Raw genomic sequence first — 21,155 nt, 5'->3', positions numbered from 1 at the left:
GAGGGATGAAACCCGTGGGATGGGCAGAGACTGAAATGCCCTGGACAAAGGGAAGCTCCATGGTGCTATGGTTAAGGGATGACAGCTCAGTGACAGCTGAATTCTAGTGGAAGACCGCTGGGCACAGTCAACACTGTATCACATGGCCTTGCAAGACCATCAGAAACTGAAATTAAGATGTCAAGGTGTCCCAATTGTTTCCCTTTTCACTCTAAGATGCTGGGATTTCAAAGCTTTTGCCTGCTGGAAGGAACTGTCTGCCCTGGAGGTTCTCCTGTGCTCTGGCCCAGCTTTCGATGTGCACCAGGTTGAGTCCTGGTGTCTCGGGGCTGACACAGGCCTGGCCCACTGAGCATCTCATGTCAGTCGTGGCAGGAGCTGATCCCCCACTGCTGGCAGACACTGAGCTTTTCTGATGTTCGATATTTTTAAGTGCTTTTGGGACTTCTGCTCTAAAATGCTTCCCTTTAAGTTTCCATTTAATTTCCTTTAAATTGTCACTGGAGCTGTTGATATCTCTGACGTGTGTCAAATGCATCCTTTTCTCTGCTGTCTCTTTCTCCCCCACTATGCAGCACATATAAAGATTTAAAAAAAGATTTTCAGCTCAGCACTTCACTACCCTCCTCCACACTTTTTTGAGCATTCAACCTCTTTTTTTTTCTTTCAATTTAAAAACCCTAACATAGTGCACCCAATTGAACATATAATTGTTTCGTGTAGAGTTTCCCTGGAGAATTATATAATCTCAACCTGTCTCCCTTAGGCAGCATATAATCATGCAATCTACTAGCTTCTTTGTTTCTCTTTTCTTCTCCTTTTCTTTTTTTTTCCCCCTCCCCAATACTTGTAATAAGTTTTCCACCTTGTCTAGACATTTCTGACATACTCTACCTTTACCTTATTTTTAGCTGGGAGATGTAGCAGTTCTCCTCCTTGCACAACCACATCCTGTATCTCAGCACCCCCCACCTCACAAGTCCTTATTCCAGACCCTCCTCTGCCAGTGCTATTTCTATCCCTTCCAGCTGTGCATTTCATCTCATTGAGGGATTTTTTTCTTTAAATGTTGCAACTGTTACTTAATTAGGATGAAGGTTCCCTTTTAATGGGAAAATACTTGAAATGACCAAAACTGGCCATGTTTGATGATCAGTGGCTTAGGATGCTACAGTAATTAACACAGTGCTATTAATAGGTAGGTGTGATCACAAGTTTTCCATTGCAGTAGGCTTGAACGGGAAAAGTACAGCTGGGACAGTTTTCACTATGTTGTTTTATGAAAAAAATAAAAAATTGCAGTTTTGCCCTCCAAAAACTATTTGCATATGGCAAGATGACCACAGTATTTCTTGGAAATTGTGGCCTGCCTGTCTTACCTTCCATTCTCTCTCTCTCTCTCTCTCTCTCTCTCTGTGACATCACCATGGAACCACACTGATGGAGATCTGCTGGAGATCTGTCAAACACAGCCTCCATCCTCAGGGAAGGGCTGAACCAGTGCAGCACCATGGAAACTGCAGCTGACCAAAGGATCCCCCAGAACTTGCACTGGGAGCTGCAGCAGTATTTCAAAATACCATTAAGAGTCCTGAACATCATGCCACCACTGGAAAAGCCCCATTTTCCACAGGCACAAGGCCCTGTCTTCCCAACCCCAGTTTGAATGAGCCCAGTTCTTCAGCTCGTGCTAAGACAGAGGTTAAGTTTTGTTTGAGTCTGGCAGGAAACTCTTTCCCCTGGTTAGTGCTCACTAGGGCACAGGGAGCAGAAAGCAAAATTATTTGCAATCGTGTATCTGAAATGTGTAAACAAAATTACCCTGGAGTGAGTTCACATCCCTTCAGATCTTGCTTTTGCCAACAATCTAGTAAATATGTTCCCTGACAGGAATGTTTGCTGAGACAATAGATCACATTTTTTAGCCCTTTGTTCAAAGGAACATTGAAATATGTAGTGGTGAGTATTTGCCTCTCCAACCTGATCATCAGAACTACCCTCATCCACTTGGAGATTAGGAACATACCACACACCTGATGTGTCCAAACATCGAAACTTCGAATCCAAGCAACAGATATGAAGATTGTGTTTGCACACCCTGAAAAGTCCCAAGTACCTGCACCAACAACTACCTTACAAAGCAAGTGCAAAGCCCCGGGGCACTCCAGGTAGGTGAAGAAAGGAGGAAATTGCTTTAAACTGATAGGATTTCATCCAGGTCCCCCTCACAGGCAACATGTCCCATGTTTACAAAGGCACTTGTTGTATTTTTGAGCTTCCTCAGACCAGCTGACCCAACAGTTCCTACATTTCTCTCACAACTTGCTTCTTCCTGGTTTTCCGGGCTCTTGTTCCACCAGAAACAATTATCACCAGTGACACTGAGACACATTTAAAGCATCACATCCAATTCCTTCCCAGCTTCCTCACATCATCCCAGTCTGAGTGGTGTTGAGATGTCACACTCTTCAAGATAACAAGCACTTTGGGAAGGGATTGCCTGCACTTTGAGGACTCTCATCTTCCCCAGCCCATTAACAAGTTCCATGGGCATCCTAGAGCTTAACTTCATTCTGGTCCCTGAATGGAAATGGCCCTGTGTTTGAGTACCTAGCCTGGGGTGCTGACCAGGCTGCCTTTGCTGCCCAGAATAAAAGGCCCCAATCCCAGGCATTTGTCCATGCCCAGTGCCACAGCCCACGGTAACACAGGTGACCCCGTGAAAAGCAAGGGGTTGTTCTTTTCTGGTCTAAACTAAGGGACCACATCCCGAGGCCATTGGGCGAGTCAAATGTCTTACTATGTGCAGTTCTGGGCCCCACAATTTAAAAAGAATGCAAGAAATCTAAAAACAATGGCTGATTTTTTTTTTTTAATGTATGTTTTTCGTTTCACAATTTCCCTTTGAATTTTGCAACCTTCAAGGGCTGCATTTAGCAGCTTCTTTCAGCAACCAGGTGTGGTGTTGAAAAGAAACAACCCCTTGACCCGGGACCTCAGGTTTTCAATGAAACTCGATGTAATGTTGCAACAGACTGCTATAACCCTGATACGTATCTCACTTGCAGCACTTGTACAGAAATTAATCACTTCTAGATAATGATTTGTGGGATTTTGAAGTAGCTGTGAGAGAACAGCAAGCCGCACTCTACGTCAGTCACAGCACTTCCAGGTGACACCAGCAATGTTCTCTGCTCTCCAAAGTCCAGAGCCGAATAAACCAGCCAGCCCTGGGAGCCAGGAGAGGTGGGCTCTTGACTTGTCCATTGACTCATTCACCAATTCCTGGCAAGCCACTAGAAATGATTCATTTTCTCCCTCACAGGACGGGCTGTGAGGGTCACTCCTTTAGGGCTGACCCGTGGCTGGGACTCACAACAAACACCATCCCGTTATTCCTTGTTAGCTGTGTTGTCCTCATAGCAGGACCACGACACAGACAACAGCCAAGCAAACCTCTGCAACCCCACATGAGTGCAGTAAAGGGAAACTAAAGCCCTTCTCCTGGTTTAGACACCACAGGGAAACCACAGAACAGCAGAACAACGTGAATTATTGGTGCAGACCTTTCTTCTGGTAAACATTTATGTTTAAGGTTGGAGGGTCTCCACTTCCTCCTTACTTTGGTCAGATTTCTGTGAGGGAACTCTCACTGGATCCCTCCATTCTCATTCCAGGTGAAAAGCCATAGGGCTGTGTCCTGATTGATAGGAAACCTGGGCTTGTACCTCATTTAGTCCCCAGTGTTAGTGCTGCAGCCTCCCATGGAGATAAGCAGGGGCTGTTCTGTGATGGGAACTCAACCTAAGGAGGACCCAGAAACCCTGGTGACTTGAAGCAAGATGCAGATGAGACAATCAAGGGGGACACCAGTCTAGGTGAGCAGAGGAACAAATCCAATGTGGTTTAACATGGCCTGCTGCTGCTCCACGTGCCATGCTATCCATGACCATCATTTGCTGCTACCAGTCCATCTGCAATGGCCAGGGTCTTGCCACAATGGTTGGGCAACAGTGCCCTGGGCCATTCCTGTACCATAGGAAGTGAGTGTATTTCCCAACAATGTTCTATATGAACGTTCCTTCCTCAGCTGACAGCACCAATCTGCCAGAACATTAATGAGAAGCTAACGAAGAGAGCCAGGCTAATGCAAAACAGTAATGAAGATTAATCTCTCCCCAGAGAGGAGGATGACATGCCTTCTCAGAGACCTAGTGCACCACAACGGCATTTGGAGGGTCAAAAGTGGGTCAATGAAAGCTAATTAACAGCAAATCTCTCTCTTGTTCTTAATTACAGAGTGGTGAGTAGGGATTTCAAATAAGCTGCTTGGTCCATTCCACTCGCTGAATTCCCAAACTGGGAACCATAAGTCATGCAGGAATTTGGTGGCATACCTGGGCATAGGTCTCTCAACTGGGAAACAAGCAGACCCAGGGAGACTGGGGCAGCCTGGGCTTCATTCCCTGACAGCAACCAGAAGTTTTTGTTTTGGAAGACGCATTGGACGACTTTCTGTGTAAAACAGCACAGGACCTCAGTAGGGTCCTGCCTACGCACTAGGGTAGCAAGTGATTCCTGAGCAGAAATTTCAGGTCAGGCAGGGATTTCTTCTCAACAGCAAGTCCTGGCACCCCTCCAGCAGCCTTTGGAGTCAGTTCTCCTACAGTACAACTCCCTGATGGACAGTCCATCGCCAGAGGAGGTTAGATTTGTACGTGCCTTCAAGGCATGGCCTTAACAAGTCTATCAGAGGGTCTCATCAAGGGCTGTTACCTGCAGAGACATTACTACCAGCCTGAAAATCTCCTGAGAACAGAAGCAGCATGGGAAGAGCTTGCAACGCTGGAGAGCCTTGCCATTTGGGAACTTGACCGAGTTCCCAACCCTGTTGCTCACTTCCACTCTGGCCTTACATCAATTCAGCCCCTTCACCTTGATTCCTGACCCACCACATAAAGACACTTTGGTGGCAGACAGTGCAGCAGCCAGGTAATGCTCCTGTCTCTGGTGTTTGTGTGTCTGTGCTGCCTTGTGCCTTTGCCAGACCTTCAAGACATGACCATCATACCCACGTGATGAAGAAGCTTCCGTTCTTCCTTTGCCTGCCCTGAGTAAACCCATTTAACAGCAAAAAAAGCCAAAAATTCCCCTGGGCCACGCTGTGCTGAGAGGGTGAACTGGAGAAGAAAGCACCAAGCTTTGCTGCTCTAGATGAGCCATAAAGCAGCAAGCACTTAGGATTCCTGTCTTGCCTGGCTGAAGCCCAAGTGGAAGCAAATCCTCTGCAGGCAGGGCTGTCCTGCCAGCTCCATGATCTCACAAAGGGAAAACACACTGGGGCTAAAGAAGAATCAATGACTTTGCACATGTCTTCGCAAGGCTGCATTCAGAGAGGTGACTGGCACTGGAATTGCCCTACTTACCACAAAAGCAGTGACAGTGCCACCACCACAGCAGGGGATAGACAGACTCCAGGCCTTGTTTCAGCCCTTGTGTTCTAATTGGAGCAGGCTGTGCTGCCAGCAAGAAAACAGGGTCCTATACAAGATCAGAGGTACATGTCTCCCACTGTGCTTTTAAAGGTAAGCCATCTGCTCCACAACTGCATTTAACTCTTGCCTGGCTGACATCCACAGCACAATCCATGCACCCTGCCTGTGGTAGGGTAGAAGTGGAGGCGGGGAACAAATCATCAGGCTGCAAAGCCTTCCAGTGGTTCTGCAGTCGGGGACACAGTAGCGCCTTCTGCTGGAAGCATCAGTGTCTGGGCAAACCCTTCCCCTTTGAGAAACATGCAGCTTTACTGCTGGATAAACAAGAGTCACTTTGCACATCAGCAAACAAACCATCCTAACCCAGCCTGATCTCTCCCATGGGATTATCTGCCTGCCCCCTCACATTTTACTCTGGACAGTGCCATTGCTCACACATACAGATGTCCCCTCCAGGCGGTGTTGGCCAGGATTATAGGACAGAGCTGCCATGGTTAGATGACACTGCAGGCATGGTGCTCCTAGGGCCAGAGGGCTCTTCCCACTCATACTCCTTCTGGAGTCCTTCTGCTGGGCTCCAGCATAAACAGAGACTGAAGTGGGGCTGGCTCAGGCTGTAGGTCTCTGTCTAGAGCCAATCTGTGCCTCTTGCTTGCTAGGAACATGCTGCCCAAGCACTCAGGGGAAACACTGCTCTCATTTAAACATCTAAATAAAATTCTTTAGGTGTTCCGCTAAGCTGAGCATTTAAAAGAAGTACATATCCACATCCCACTGATAGCAGAAGGACTTAGACCTAATTTTGCTAGGCCCCTTTGAAAACCCTGGATATCAATGCTCAAAGGTCTGCTCTAATTAGCCAAATTATCACCCATATAATATATGTGCTCTTAAATGATTGACAGTAAAGCTACCTTACAGTGATTCACCTTCTTCTGACTCACAGTCATTTATTTGCACTATTTTCAGCACTGGAATTTGAAACAATGATACATGTTTTCCATACATTCACAGAAGAATTCATAAACACTATGAATGCGTGACTTCATGTCCAGCCATGCCAGGCTCTCCTAACTTCTCCACCAAATAAAAACAAACATTGTTCTGAACTGTAGGCATGCTAAATCAAGTCTAGGGAGATATTAATCCAGGGAAAACCTCTTTTTCCCCATTTTTAAGGCAAATTCCAGCAATGTGAAGGCTATCAGGTTCAAAGAAAAAACATTTCCTCTTTACTACAGAACTAGTCCCTCCTGGCTGGTCTTGGCTTGTGCTTCCAGTGTGAAGGAGGGAATTCTTAGAGAGCTGAAAAAGCCTTCCTGGCTCTATGGTGCTTTTCTAGCTTTGAGTTTACAGCTGCCCAACAGCTGGTGCCAGATATGACACAGCTGTGCTCCAGCACACAGCATCAAACAGCTCTCAGCAAGGTCCATACGAGCCATCTCCAACTGTGACATGAGGCTTTGGGCCCTTCACATTTATTTCTCCCAGTATTGTCCAAACTTCATCCTGGTGACCCAACACCCCAGAGCCCACAGAGGGTCACTTTCCTCTAACACTTTGGTGCTTCAGCAGGGATGTCTGGCTAAAAAAACAAACCAGCAGGGGAATGATTTCAGCTACTAAATCCAATCATCAACCAAAGCATATTTTACACTTCAGTGTAAAACCCTTCACCCATCATCATTAGGTGCTTGGCCCCAAGGCCACTGCAATCACAGGGTGATGGCATACAGAAGGCAAGGTACTGGGACATCAGCAGATTTGTATACATTTAAACTAAACCTTTTATCTCAGGATACATCATGCCACTTCCAGATAAGAACCAATGGAGATAGAAGTGCTAACTTGAATCTCAAGCCAGAGCATTGCCCCTGCATTTAGCTGAATGCAGAATTAGGGAAGTTTCTCCCAGAGCCTGACTCTGAATCACTCCTCAAACTCTGAATCACTTGGTTTTTCACTTCAGCCACCAGCTCCAGCTAAGGGCAAAATGACCATGTATAGTTCCCCCAGAGAAATACTCATCGGCTGCAAACCCACCTCAGAGCCTTCCCACAAGACAGGAACTGAGATTGCTCCAGCTGTGCCAGCTCTGAGGGTGCTGTGGTGGGGAAAAAAAAAAAAAAAAAGGGTGCTGCAAGAACAGCCAGCCCTGGGACAGGATGGCTTTTTGGGTTTTAATTTCGTTTTACACACTGAAGAGAGACCCTCAAGCTCAGTGAAACCCAAGGGGCCACAAGCTCCGTGTTAGGTCTCAGGCACATTAACCCTTACAACAGTCAGTTGGACAAACTGGACAAAAGGGTTTCTTGGGAAAGGAAGGAGGGTTTGGTGCTAAGCAGGTCATTCTTCCTTGAGCCATGGCAGCGGAAAGTAGTTTCCATATGAGTCTAGTCCAGGATAAGATCAGGACCATAAAGTGGTCCAGTTCAAGACAAGCCCTGCCAAAGCTGTTCCACAGCTGCTCTGTCTCCAGCTCCTGCTGTCTCACGTTTTCTCTAGTCCTTGCAAGCAGAGCAATTGGATGGCCATAGCTGGGAGCAAAAAGGAAGCTGCTTAAAATCTCCAAGTCCCAGCAATTATAAACAAACCCCAAACCATTGCTGAGTACACTGATGGGTGCATAAATCACACCACTTCCCTCCAAGTCAACATATATAATTCCAGGTGGCACTAGCTCAACACCTGAAGCTCATGACTCCTCCTCCTTGCTACCTGCCTGCAGCAAAGCTTCCCAGGAGGTGAATAGATCCAGCCATTCCCTAGCTGATGGTAATCACTGAACCCCCAGCATATGGTTTTTCCAGTAGGGACAACACTGGCTGTGTGCTTTAAAGTGAGGTTCTGCTTAAGCACTTACGTAATTGGGCTTTAACATTTAGAGGTAATTTGTCCAAAGCACCTAAGAGGTTATAGGATCCCACTTCTCCTGCTGCTCACTGTGGCTCAGGCTAAGGTGGTCCTTGGAAGCTGTTCTCAAGGTGGTTTGAAACTCTCTGCCTTCATTTCAATTTTCTAGAGGAGATTTGTGAGGGGACACTAATGTTTTTAAGACACATAACTGAGTGGGATAAATAACAACTAGTGAAATGCAAGGATAAGTATTAAACTGATGAAAAGCTGAACAGAATTAAAAATAAATGAAACCTTGTTGTAAGTCTAATGAACAATTGCTTCACAACTGTTCCTAAATCATCCTTTAAAAAAAAACAACAACCAAACCATAAACCCAAAAACACACCAAAAGAAACACTTTCAAAATTACAGAATTTTTTAAAAATAAGAATGTTAAGGGAAAAAAAAAATCCTTGGAAGGATTCATTTAAGATGTGCATTGAAAATAAGTCCAAGTTCCTACTTCCCTCCAGTATTCATTGTAAGAAATCCCCAATCACTTTTTCCCCCATTTAAGCAGGTTATGTCTCTCCCTTTGTCTCCTGGACACTGAGTGCTCAGCCAGCACTAAGGACAGCCAAATGTAATTTAGCCAAGTTCACACCTTCCACTCCAAAATCTGTGATCTCTGCATCAGCCTTCTGTGTGGGTAAGGAGGGCCATAAGAGGCTGAAAGCACTGTTTGGTAACAGACTCTCCCATTTCTGGGCTTTTCTCAGCTTTTTGTTCTCCCAGTTTTGAGGCCCTATTTGTGCTGTGAGCACATGGCACCTCGTGGCCAGGACCTGGCTGACGCTCTTTGTAGGCACAAAAGCCTCAGTTTAGCACAAATCCAGTTTTAAATGTGAAAGCAGGTTCTTAAAAAAAATAAAGCAACTCATCCAGGTGCCAGACTGTGTGATGGATACTGGCCGTGCACTTAAGTGTCTTGCTGAACCAGGGCCATGGCCTATCGATTACAACGATGCATTAATGACGTCATTTTCTCAGAAATGGTGATGGGGTCTGGATCTTGGCCAAGATTATCCAACACATACAGCAACAACAGTCCCAACAACAGTCCATGGATTTGCCCCCACTGCCCCTGGCCTGACAACACACCTTTACATGCCATGTGGGCTCGGCACGGTGGGTCCGTGGGGTTGGCAGCATCTTGTCTTGTCAGGGGCAAATATGAGCAGGGAAAATTAGTGCTAACTGCAGGTGGACTGTGCAGAGGGTTATAGCTGGGCCTGTCGTGGTTTAAACTGGCAGGTTGCTGAACACAACATAGCCGCCTGCTCTCTCCCCCCACAGTGGGATGGGGGAGAGAATTAGGGGAAAAAAAAGTAAAATTCATGGGTAGGGATAAAGACATTTTAGTAGCACAGAAATGGAAGGGATAATAGTAATTAAAATTAAAATTGAATATACAAAGCAACTGCTCACCAGCCGCTTACCAATGCCCAGCCAGTTCCTGAGCAGCTTTCCCACAGTGCATACACTGAGCATGGTGCCACATGGTCTGGAATACCCCTTGGGCCACTTGGGATCAGCTGTCCTGGCTGTGACCCCTCCCAGCTTCTTGTGCCCCCAAACCTCCTCACTGGTGGGGTGAGGAGCTGATAAGTTCCTGACTCTGTGCAAGCCCTGTTCAGCAACAACTAAAACATCAGTGGGCTATCATAGAATCACAAAATAGTTTGGGTTGGAAGAAACCTAAAAGATCGTTTAGTACCAACCTCCCTGCCATGGGCAGGGACCCTTTTCAGTGGACCAGGTTGCTCAGAGCTCCATCCAACTTGGCCTTGAACACTTCCAGGGATGGGGCATCCACAACTTTTCTGGACAACCTGTGGCAGTGCCTCACCACTCTCACAGAGAAGAATGTTTTTCCTAATGTCTAATCTAACCCTGCCCTCTGTCAGTTTGAAGCCATTCCCCCCGGTCCTGTCACTACATGCTCTTGCAAAAATTACCTCTCCATCTTTCTTGTTATCAACATTATTCTCATTCTAAATCCAAAACACAGCACTGTGCCAGCTGCTAGGAAGAAAATTAACTCTATCCCAGCTGAAACCAAGACACTAATCACTAAATGTGACCTAATGAATAAAAATTAATTAGATAGCATTAATCAAGTACAATCACTAGCAAACACTCTAACAGCTGCACAGAAAGGTTGCAAAGGATCCGAATTATGGCTCTGGCACCATTCCCACTGTCTATATTTAACACCACCAGTGTCTTAACATTCAGGGCCAGTTCCCTACATGGAGTGAATCTCAAGACTGTAGTTTGGTGCCTGCCAAGCACCGAGTGCGGCTCTGCCCTCAGTTTTCTGGGTGGAGCTGTGGACAGAAGGAACAGCCATCACACAGGAGATGGTGTTTTTCTCTGGTGCAAAGGCTGATCCAAACCAGAGGCACGGCCACCCTGCTGTGTGGTCCCCATCCTTGCATCCCCTTGGCCAACCCTAGGAATATACAGAGCACACAGCATGAGCAAGGCGACACCTTAGGGCTGTACTGTGCTGTAAATGTGCAGGATGAGCAGAGAGGGGGAAGAACAATCTGTGAAATGAGAGGCGAGTATCTACAGGCTGTCCATTCAACAATGCAGTGGCAAGAGCTGTTTCTATTGACATCTGCCATTTTCATCATTGCATATGGAAACAGAAGAAAAGAGATGCTCAAAACCAGTGCCCAGATCAGGTCCTGGGAAGCTGCACTCTGCGTGTGTCAGTGTACCTGTCCTGAAGCACCTGAGTCACGCACTGCCACATCTACTCCAAGTACAGGATGTTTCTCTTCTCCCTCTTGCATCTTTTCCCCAAATCCATTTTCAAGCCACACAGCTTTCTGTCATCCACCCACATGAGCCCATTGCCAGGGTGAGGGTTCATTTGCAATATACAGGGGACAGCAATCTCCTCCAGTTGCCCCAGGAGCTGTATGGATTTCCCCAGGAGTTAACTCCAGGAGATCCAGGCACCTGGGCAGACACAGCACCTTGCCAACCATGCCCTTCCCAGAATCATCCAGCTTCCCCATTCACATCCTGGAGGCTGCCCTAAATTAAAGCTGGTTCCCTCTCAGCGCTCTGTGTTCAGCTTTGCAGTGCTCAAGTTAACGATGCAGGAGAGCAGCCGGGTGTGACTTCGAAGGAAAGGAAGAATGTGCTTCTAGCTTTTCCATAACAGTTAATCATTAACCCCTTTCATGGTCACAGAAGGTGCTGGCCTCCTTACAAGCTCCCCTTATCAGCCATAATTATTTCCTGATCCGCTCTCCCCTAACTACCTGGCAGACTTATGCACAACACCCCTGAATCACCTGACTGCATTTATTGCCCTATATTCCAAGCCAAATGGGTCTCTGTTGTGTCAGCTGCAATATGTACAGCATGTTATTTCTCCCTGACCATGCCCAAACATAAAAGCTGTTCTGACCCCCACCTGGCCCTTTACACCATCCCTCCTTCTGTGACAAAGCCAAACAGAACAGTCATCTAAATACCTCAGCACTTCTTCCTCAAATGCAACAGCTCCTCTTGCATACAGCCCAGGGGAGTATTGCTGCCATCTCTTTAAGTCCACTTTAAGTTTTCAATCATTTTCATTCTACAGATATTGCCTAGATATCTAAATCAATGCATTTTTATTTCCTGACAAAGAATAGCTCCCCTCCCTAGAGAAGAGAGGTGTAAATCCAAATGATAGACCTTTATGTGACACCCACCTGGTGTGTTATTTGCCATGTCAGAGGCTGCTTCCTGGAGAGGACAGTTCAGAGTGACCAGCTTAACTCTGTTATTGAATAAAAACGGATAGAGTGCTCTGACCAGCAGGGTTGGTCTGAATAGGTGAAGTCAAACCCTCAAGAAGTGGACTTATTTCATCTTTAAAGAACAGGTATAAATTCAAGTAAATGAACACCTCAGTTAAGAAGAAGCTGTATAGTCAATAGATAGCACATGCCTATGTAACACATCTGTTGTACAAGAACTTTATATCAAAACATATACAGTAGGGAACAGAGGTCTCCAGGCACAGAGAGGAATAACTGAGAAATGGGAACGTGGTATTTCACTGTCAAATTCATTTTCTCAGGGAGACAATACCACCCACAAAAAGAAATAAAAACGCAGCAAAGGGCATTTTTAAGTTTAGGAAAAAACTGTTTTAGGGAAATTCAAAACCACAAAAGGAGCAGGGGATGCACACGGAATAACTCCTGGGCCAGATTACACTGCTGTTACCAGCACCAGTGCCTGATACAAGGCTGACTTCACACCCAGGAGGTTACGAGGCTGTTCTGAGCCACTGGCAACCCACCACCCAAAACAATGCTTCCTCTTTCTTCCTAGCATAGCATCCACGTAAGCCATACAGTAATTCAGAGAGTTCTCAAATATGACCAAGAATTTGGAAATGCTTTGCTCTGCTTGCCTTGATTGCTGCAGTCAGGCCACTTCTAAGGCCAAACAAAAACCCAGACCAAACTCCAAAACTAGAACCACTGCAACAACAAGGGTGCACCAAAGAAATATCAGGATGCTGATGCCAGCATATGGGACCATGGGCCAGAGGTTATGCCAGAGGATCACACTACAAACAGTTTCTCTCATGCTCTCCCTAAGCATGTATTACTAGTTCCAGTCAAGGACAAGGTACTAAGTTAAGGTGAGCTTTTGGCCAAAGCCAGTATGGATGCTCCACTACTGAGGCATAAACTGAGAGCTAATCTTGGAAAACAAGTCATGTTTCACCCAGAGCAATATCCAGACATGTAACTCTTGGAAAACTGCTCATTTGATTTCTTTCAACCTTTTATGTCAGACCCTCTTCCTCTTGCTTTCTTTAAGGTTTTTGGTGGTTTTTTGGTGGTTTTTTTTTTTAAGCATTAAAAATACCCCAGATTTTAAATCACAGTGAAATACACTGCAATAAGCAGCCCTGCAGGTTGATGTCAGCTGTCTGTCTACAAATAATCCCAAAGTCCCCCTTTACTGCTGCCTGTCCATGTGTCCTGACCCTTAACTAAAGAGGTCTCTTCTAGAGCAAGCCCTGAGCTCATTCCCCGTGGTGCCTTCAGTCTTTGGCCACTCTGCCAAGACAGCCAAGACCAGTAGCTATTATGGAAGTCACTCACTGTGACATGACATCCCTTCCATGGGGCAGGCAAGTCAAAACCACTCCTGCAAGACCCACTGGAGTGGGGGAGTCACCACGGAGCAGAGCCCAGCTCGCTTTTCCCTGCGCAGCCCGTCTCGCTCTGTCATTGTAACGACACCACAGCTTGACCCAACCACTGAACTGCCTAATGCAACAAGATGATTGCAATCAGCAGCCATGGAAATTAATAGCACCATTCTTTCAATTTTTAATGCAGTTTGAGAGACTTAAATCAAATCTGGTGGGGGACAAAGTAGCCAGTGATGAATTCATGCAGGAAGCAGTGAGCATGTTACCTGCACTGCGGTTATGCCTCGTGTCAGTTCTCCTAAAAGTCTGCTACCAGAGAAGCTTCAACAACTTTTTAGAGGGTATCTTGGCACTACCAAACTGCACAGGGCAAGCTAAAGCTTGCCCTGAGCTCCATTCTTTTATTGAAATTTACCTCCCTGCTCAATTGACATACATAGTGTTGAACTGTCTCTCCTGCAGGTCCAAAAAGGATGCTACTTCCTTGGTTTTCAGTGGATTTCTGCACAAAGTTCCCCCTGAAGACAGATTTAGGTACCTGGCCTTTAGCAAATACCTATATCTTCTTATTCAGCACTTACTGAGCTGTTGCTGGGACACATTCCCAGTGCTGCAGTTCCTGGTTCTCTGCAGGCGTGGGTGGGAGCTTGCTGGCTTTTGCCAGCTTAGAGCCTGTGCCCGCCATCCCCAGGGCATGCAGGGCCCTTCGCCCCCATCAAGCTTCATCTTGCCCATCCACTGCTCAGCCTTGTTTAACCACAGTGAGGGAGGCAGGAAATTGTTTCCTGCCTTCTGAGAAACATTTCATGGAACTGGAAAAAGTTTATCACAGTACTTTTCTGAAAGAGGTTTTGGTTCTCAGGTAAGTTTTCTTTCCTAAAATCTGAGTCACATATACATCCCCCACAAGAAATCCCACATGGGGCGGCAGAGATGTGGGAAAAGATGGGGTTTGGTTACAAAAACATGTTCTCACACACACTCCCTCCAAAAGTCCTGAAATGTCCTGATAGAAATAGCTGGGTTTGGAACACCCATACCTATCAAAAAGCCCCAGCTTCCAATGAAAAAAAAAAAAACAAAACAAAACAAAGCAAAAACAAACAAACAAACAAACCCCCCACAAAAACCCAAACAAAACAAAAGAAAGGTTTCTGTGTTGCTTTATGCTCTGAATCGAGCCAAGAGATGGGGCTGGTGAGTGAATCACACCCCAGTGCAAATCGCTGCCTTCAGCTCACACGTGTGCCCCAAAGACAATTCCAGGCGTTCCTCCTCACACCTACCGGAGCTGCAGCTCCCAGGCTGAACCCTGTGCTAAGCTGCCATGGCCACTCAGTGCCCGGAGGGGATCCCCACTACCGGCACAGACAGATGGCACCAGTCACATCCATTCCCCGTGGCACAGCCGGCCTGTCAGCCCCGGTGACAGCTCCGCTGTGACGGCTCTCACAGCCAGCGCCCGGAGCACAGCCAGTGCTGCCGACCAGGGACAGAGATCTGGGACTGCCTTTGCACCTCTGAAGGTGGTCACTTTCTTATGAGGAAAGAGCTTTCACTCCATTTTCCAGGTCTGGGTTTTGCGTTTCCCCGCATCTGGCTCTTTCTTTTCACAACAAAAACCAACCCACCCTTACTTCTGTAGCCATATAGGAGGTCACGTGCAAAGCCCTGGGACTCCAGCTCCCAGAAGAGAGCACTGGAAGGCAAAAGCAGGGGAACAAACTATTAATATGATTTATCTTTTACACAGGGGCTCCACCCTCTCTTTCAAGACCGTGCATTTAGATAATGAGAAACAGGGTATTCCCACCCCTCACGCACAATCCCCTTTTTATTCCCTATGCAATGAGGAATTGAGATATTAGACTTTCTCAACCACTTCCCACAAGAGCTGTCTCTGGCTTTGACTTTGATAATCCAGCTTGACTGATCTTTCTCCGGCAGTGGCATTGGCGTCAGCAGCCAAAGTGATGGATGGGCTTTACAGCTCAAACAGCCTTCAGGACAGCTGCTTGAAGACAAGTGTCTAAGACTAGCAATTTATGCTTTCTCACATTCCTAAGCCACAGGATGTTCATGGGGACCTTTTTTCTTTACTGGTAGCTTTGAAACAGGAACAAAATAGAAAGGGTGAGACTCTCAAGTAGCTATGCTGCACCTACTGCTAGAGAGAGGAAAGTGAATTATATGACTGGGAAGCAGCAGCGGCTGCCCAAATTTTCTACCATCCCAAAATCCTGATGACTTTGGCTCACACACTGCTTTTCTAGTTTCTCTCTTTTATCTGAATTTTAAGTCCAACTGTCCTGGGCCACATGTGATAGGAGTGGCAATGCTATTGCCTACAGGTAGAAAACGAAGGTAGGAGACATGGGAAGACAAATAGCTGAGCTGCCACAAAAGAAAAAATGGCATCAGCATCCTGGAAAGATGCACACTAGTAACTTCTGGCAGTTAGAGGCATTGCAGTTGTCAGGTCACAATTTCAGATAACCTGAGAAAGATTTAGCAGAATATGAGTTTATCTCTGTCATCAGTGGATCTGTGATCACTTGAGTAATGTAACAACGGCTGAACCTTTAAAAGTAGTCAGATTGATAGTCCCCATTAAGATGCTCATCAAAAGCCACTAAAACCCTCCTGATTTATGGCTACCAGCAGGAAAATTTAGTTACAGGCAGTTATACTTTTCTTCTTCAGCTTTCAGAGGTGCTTTTGTAGAAGTTTCACTGTTTAAGTACTTAGAGCCTAATGAATACTCAAACAATTGTCTGATGTTAAGCTCCCAGGATGCCAGTGATGACTGAGGTTGAAGATAACTTAGAAAAGGGTCCAATAGCAAGCAAAGCTCCTACTGATAAACACAATTGCTTGGTGCCCTTCAGAGCTTAAATTCGTGACCAAGTTACTGCAAAATGAATGCAAATGCACTTCAGATGACCCCAGCAACTAACTGTGTATATAATCATAATCCTTAGCAAAGACAGAGGGATCCAAGTGACACAGACATGCAGGCACATAGACAGCAGTACATGTAGGGCAGAGCCAAGCTGGACATGGCCCCAAACACCTTTCAAAGTTAAAAAGGGGGGGGGGAAATGTTCATTTGGTCCTTCCCCATTGATACAGACCTATAATTGTGTCAAGGGTAGGAACTGAGAGGGTAATCCAAGATGTTTCTGTTTGACATAAATGGAATTTGTACTCAACATCTTGGAAGCATAAATGGGTGTTGGCCCTCCTGGAGTTTAACAGCCAGGAGATTCTGAGTACAAGCAGATAGCAGAACTGAGCTGTGTCTCAATACCTGAGAAATGCTGGGACTGACACACAGCTGTGTTTTATCAAGAAATGTGACATCCAACCTACTTTCTTATTATAAAAGCAGCAGGACTACGTTTATGGGAAGAGGATAATTTTAACTGTCTTTATACTTGAGTACTTTCCCAACCATGATACAACCATAGAGTAAACAGATGTACCAGGGTGAATTCGGGTAAAGAGTGACTCAGGATTTCTGAGGCATCACCAAGCACAAACAAGACCTTTGAGATCAATTACTGACTGCTTAAAGTGAAACAGCACTGATAGATGCACTCGGTGTCACAGGGCAGTCACCTTTTTCTCTTTAAAGTTGATTCTTCGTGGACATCAGACCTATGAAAGTGGCAACTTCACAGAAGTGATCTGCAGCCACTCCTCCCAATTCGTGATGGAGACAACTCCATGTGCCCCATTGCCTCTGGGAATTGTTGTCCTATTTCAACCAGAAGAGAAGTCAAGTTCCTATGAACTTTGAAAAAATGGGAAGCCAAACAGAGCACGAAGTCTCTGCTGGTTCCCTACCAAGGGAAGGGCTGATAAACTGTGCTCTCCCTTGACACCAAAGAACCCCCAGAAGGACATGTTAGAAAGCAGATCTGACTTCTCATGCTGCTTGTGACACAGCTGGCTTTTCCCCCCATTATTCTGTGGTGCACCCTGATATTCTTCAAGCAGCTGAGATCCTGTCCTATAGGACACTTCCTTTCCCAGACCACTTGTACCAGGTTTGCTGGGCTTGGCCTTTACAGATACTCTGTCTTTAACCAGAGCTTGGGAGCAGCTGTGGATTCATAGCTAAAACTCTGTGGTTTTCCTTTCAGAAGAGGCAGTATTTCCTGAAAACCTCTGCTGGGTTTTGGAGCCCAAACTCTACTGGCTTTCAAAGGAGACTTTTCCTCCTCACTGCTTGCGGTGCCTGAAACCCTCTCAAGTCACTTTGTTCCTGTAAATGCTTAGGGACTCCTCCAGCTTCCTAGAGTGCTCTGAGCTCTCATCTTCAAGATCCCTTTGGAGGCAGGTCTGGAGGACACCCAGCTAACAATCCACTTCCCTGCCACACTGGAGGACTTGATTCACAGCCTGACTGGGCAGGAAGCTGAGTCCTGATTTCAGTAGGCCTGCAGAACAACTCATGTCTGCACTATCTGTGAGAGAAATTCTTAAACCTTTGCTCACAGTGAGTAGCAGCTGACACTGTTAATCATCACAGAGAAGAAAGGAGGGGAGTGGAAAAATGTCTGCCTCCCAGCTCTCTTACTGAGGCCTTAGAATGAGAACTTCCCTCAGCGGGGGCTGGTTCTTCTCTAACTTCCTTCATTGTGCCTTTGAAGCATCCTGCTCTTAGATCCTGTTGAAAACAAGGTACTGGTAGTCTTAGTGGGTAAGTTATGGTCTCCCCCAGGCGACTAAGAAAACTGCAGACAATGCAAGTGAGAATCCTTCCCATATCTATTATGAAATGACCCTGTGAGACTGGAAACACTGAAGCAGCCTAACAGTAGGACAGCGTACCAGCACAGTATCAAAGCCTCTAAAACAGAAGTTCCCCAGATTTTCCAGTGCTTCCTTGTTGTTCAAAGACTCCTACTCCATCAAAGCTCAAACTGCTGCAGGACCAACAGATCACGTGAGAGGCATCAGAGGATTATTAATTTGAAAGAAATGGGTGGAAAGTGTGTCAAGCACGCCCAATCTTTGAACTGGGTACATTAGAAGAACATTGCAAAATAAAACACAACTGCACATTCATTTCTCTTTAGAAAGAACATATTGCACAAAGCCACAAAAGTTACATGACCTTCATGTGAAGGAGAACAGAAAGACCAATCTTCACTCGTCGCAAATTGACTTGGAAAGGCAACAAAGCGATGCCAGTTTTCACCAGCTGAAGATACGACCAAATGTCTGCGGTGCTCAGAAGGCGAAACTGTGAGGCCTATTCATTGCAAATGCTTCTGGGCATATGTTAATCAGCAAGAAACTTCTTTCCAGAGATGATTATGGTACAAATAGAAGCCCGTGATTTTGGCCTATTGTGAAGACTGTGCCTTCCTCTAAACATGCAGTGGAGGGTGGCATCTATTAACTGCATCTGGCTGCAGAAGAGCCTACGGTCACAGAGCTGTTTCAGTCCAGTAGCTTCCATTTATCTGCAGCATTGTCCTCTCCAAATCCCTGTCCAGAAGACAGGCAAACAGCAGGATAAATGTTTTTCCCATTGACACTATCTGGTCCAGCAGCATTGACAACACAAGAGGGATCCGTGCCTTGTCCCCGTTCTGGCAGCTCACGGGAGAGATACAACTCATCGCCTCTGAACTGAAGGTTGCTGTTAATGTGCCCTTAAAGGATAATGACACTGGCCATCTGCCTAGAGGCCACAGCACAGGCTGTGCTTTGTTTAGGATCATTTCCTTTTAAAAGTGAAAGAGGATGTTCTGTATTTTCTACAGCGACACAGAGACCTGAAAGGGGAACTTTATTTTTGTAGAAAAGCCCCACTGCTCCTGCTGTGGCAAAGGAATGAATGGTAAACATCCATTCCATCCCAGGCTGCATCACTGGCACCTCTAAAACACCCCAGAACTTGGTGGCATCACCACTGATGTCATTTCCAGCATTTTGCACCCTAAGACCATTATAGGACTTTATATTGGTGATGCTAGTGTTAGTCTCATATTCAATGACAGAGAAATAAAGATACCAAAAAACATAACTATGACCAGTATTCAACTACTCAGCAGCCAAAGCAGGAATAAAAATGTTCAACAATGACTTATCAGCCATCTACCTGAGACAGTGTAAAGCTAAGACTTCCAAACAATGCTGACAATCTTAAGCAGGATGAGCACATGAAATCATCCAAATGCATTGCCAAAAAAAACCTGAAAAAAACCCAAAAAAGTCAAAAACCCCAAACAAAAACCAAACCAAGCCAACAACAAAAAAACACCCCAACCCAACAACACTAAAATCAAAAAAAGCACCAAAAAAAAAAAAATCCATCTACATAAATGCCAGCTAAATCTTTTATTTGCTCTGGAAAAACTCTTGGCAAGAAAGTAGCGCTGGCCTGGCCCCATACAATTGCACATGAGAGAATTCTGATTGCCTCTAGTTTTGATAAGGAAATTGTAAGCAAGGAGATGTTTTGTAACCAGAATTATCTGCACACAAACATTCAGCAAGGGATAGCCATAACATCAATAGGAAACAGATTTATGGAGTTTTCTTTTCTGTTAACAAAAGTAACTAGTACAGTTCCTCACACTTCAGAGGCACTGGGCCCAGTGGGACAGAGGCCCTTCCTTCCCCAGTTCTTAGGCGTGCTGAGTGCTGGCTAAGGTAGGATAGTGCAATATTGGACTCAAAAGTCAACTTTTTGCATCCACCTTTGAGTCTGCCCATGTCCATCAGCTCCACAGGAGCCATTCCCAATTCATTCCTTTCTCTTTAGTTTACAAGTTAATTAGCAGCAGACTGAAAGAAAAGGCCATTTCTTCAGGATACAGAGATGCCAAACTTCCCAAACTCCAGTAGAGTGCACAGGACAGCAAATTTTTAGTTAATCTGAACTCCAACAGCTGCACAAGAGCACTGGGTGCTCTATACAACATTGACACAACCTGAGCTGCCGAAAGGATCCCAACAGCCATGTCACAGCAGCTGTGCACCCTCCTCAGTGGTCAGAGTACCCCAGAGAGGCCCTTGGGTATCCACAGCAAGAACAGCAGGGAAGCAGACAACCACCCCCCTTCCAGAGGCACGTGTTGTAGGATGCAGTGCATCCATGGTCTAGGAGGCTGTTAGGGCAGAAGCAGTAAATCACAGCTGGCAGAGTGAGCAAGGTGTGAAGCCAGGAGGGTTCTGAAAACACAAAGGTGGAGGAGGGATCCCAGAAGAGCAGTAAAGTGCAGGTCTGGTTACAAGTAACACCGCCTAGCGCATACCTAACCTTATACATCAAAAGCCCTCAAATGCTCAACAAGGAATGCCAAAACCAGGAGAGAGTTCGCAGCAGCTGAACCTCTGCACCTCTGAGTCCATGGGCCCTGCCTCAGGGGACTGATCTCAGATACCTCTCAAGTAAAAGGCAGAAGAAGGATTAGGTGGGTGGATATGACCCCAACAGCCCAACCCCTGGGCAGAGGACAGCGAGAGCTGCAGGAAGCAGCACCCTACAAAACCAGCCTTTTACACTGACCTGCACACCTACTGTTAGGACCACCTTGAGCTACCAAAAGAAGACT

The 21,155-nt window shown here is 46.0% G+C and overlaps 2 long non-coding RNA genes across 2 annotated transcripts in view; both read right to left on the bottom strand.

Moving 5' to 3' along the window:
• Window positions 1-21,155, bottom strand: part of LOC135420382 (uncharacterized) — a 249,349-nt gene that overhangs the window by 131,383 nt on the left and 96,811 nt on the right. The window lies entirely within an intron of this gene.
• Window positions 8,346-13,670, bottom strand: LOC135420044 (uncharacterized). Its single transcript, XR_010433311.1, has 3 exons — window positions 13,408-13,670; window positions 12,113-12,180; window positions 8,346-8,513 (listed from the first exon to the last, which is right to left on the bottom strand). It is a non-coding gene; the product is annotated as an uncharacterized LOC135420044 (long non-coding RNA).

This window comes from Pseudopipra pipra, chromosome 11 (genome assembly GCF_036250125.1).
Source record: "Pseudopipra pipra isolate bDixPip1 chromosome 11, bDixPip1.hap1, whole genome shotgun sequence".
NCBI lineage: Eukaryota > Metazoa > Chordata > Aves > Passeriformes > Pipridae > Pseudopipra > Pseudopipra pipra.
The sequence above is the reverse complement of the archived record's forward strand: the minus strand, read 5'-3'. Positions and strand labels throughout refer to the sequence as shown.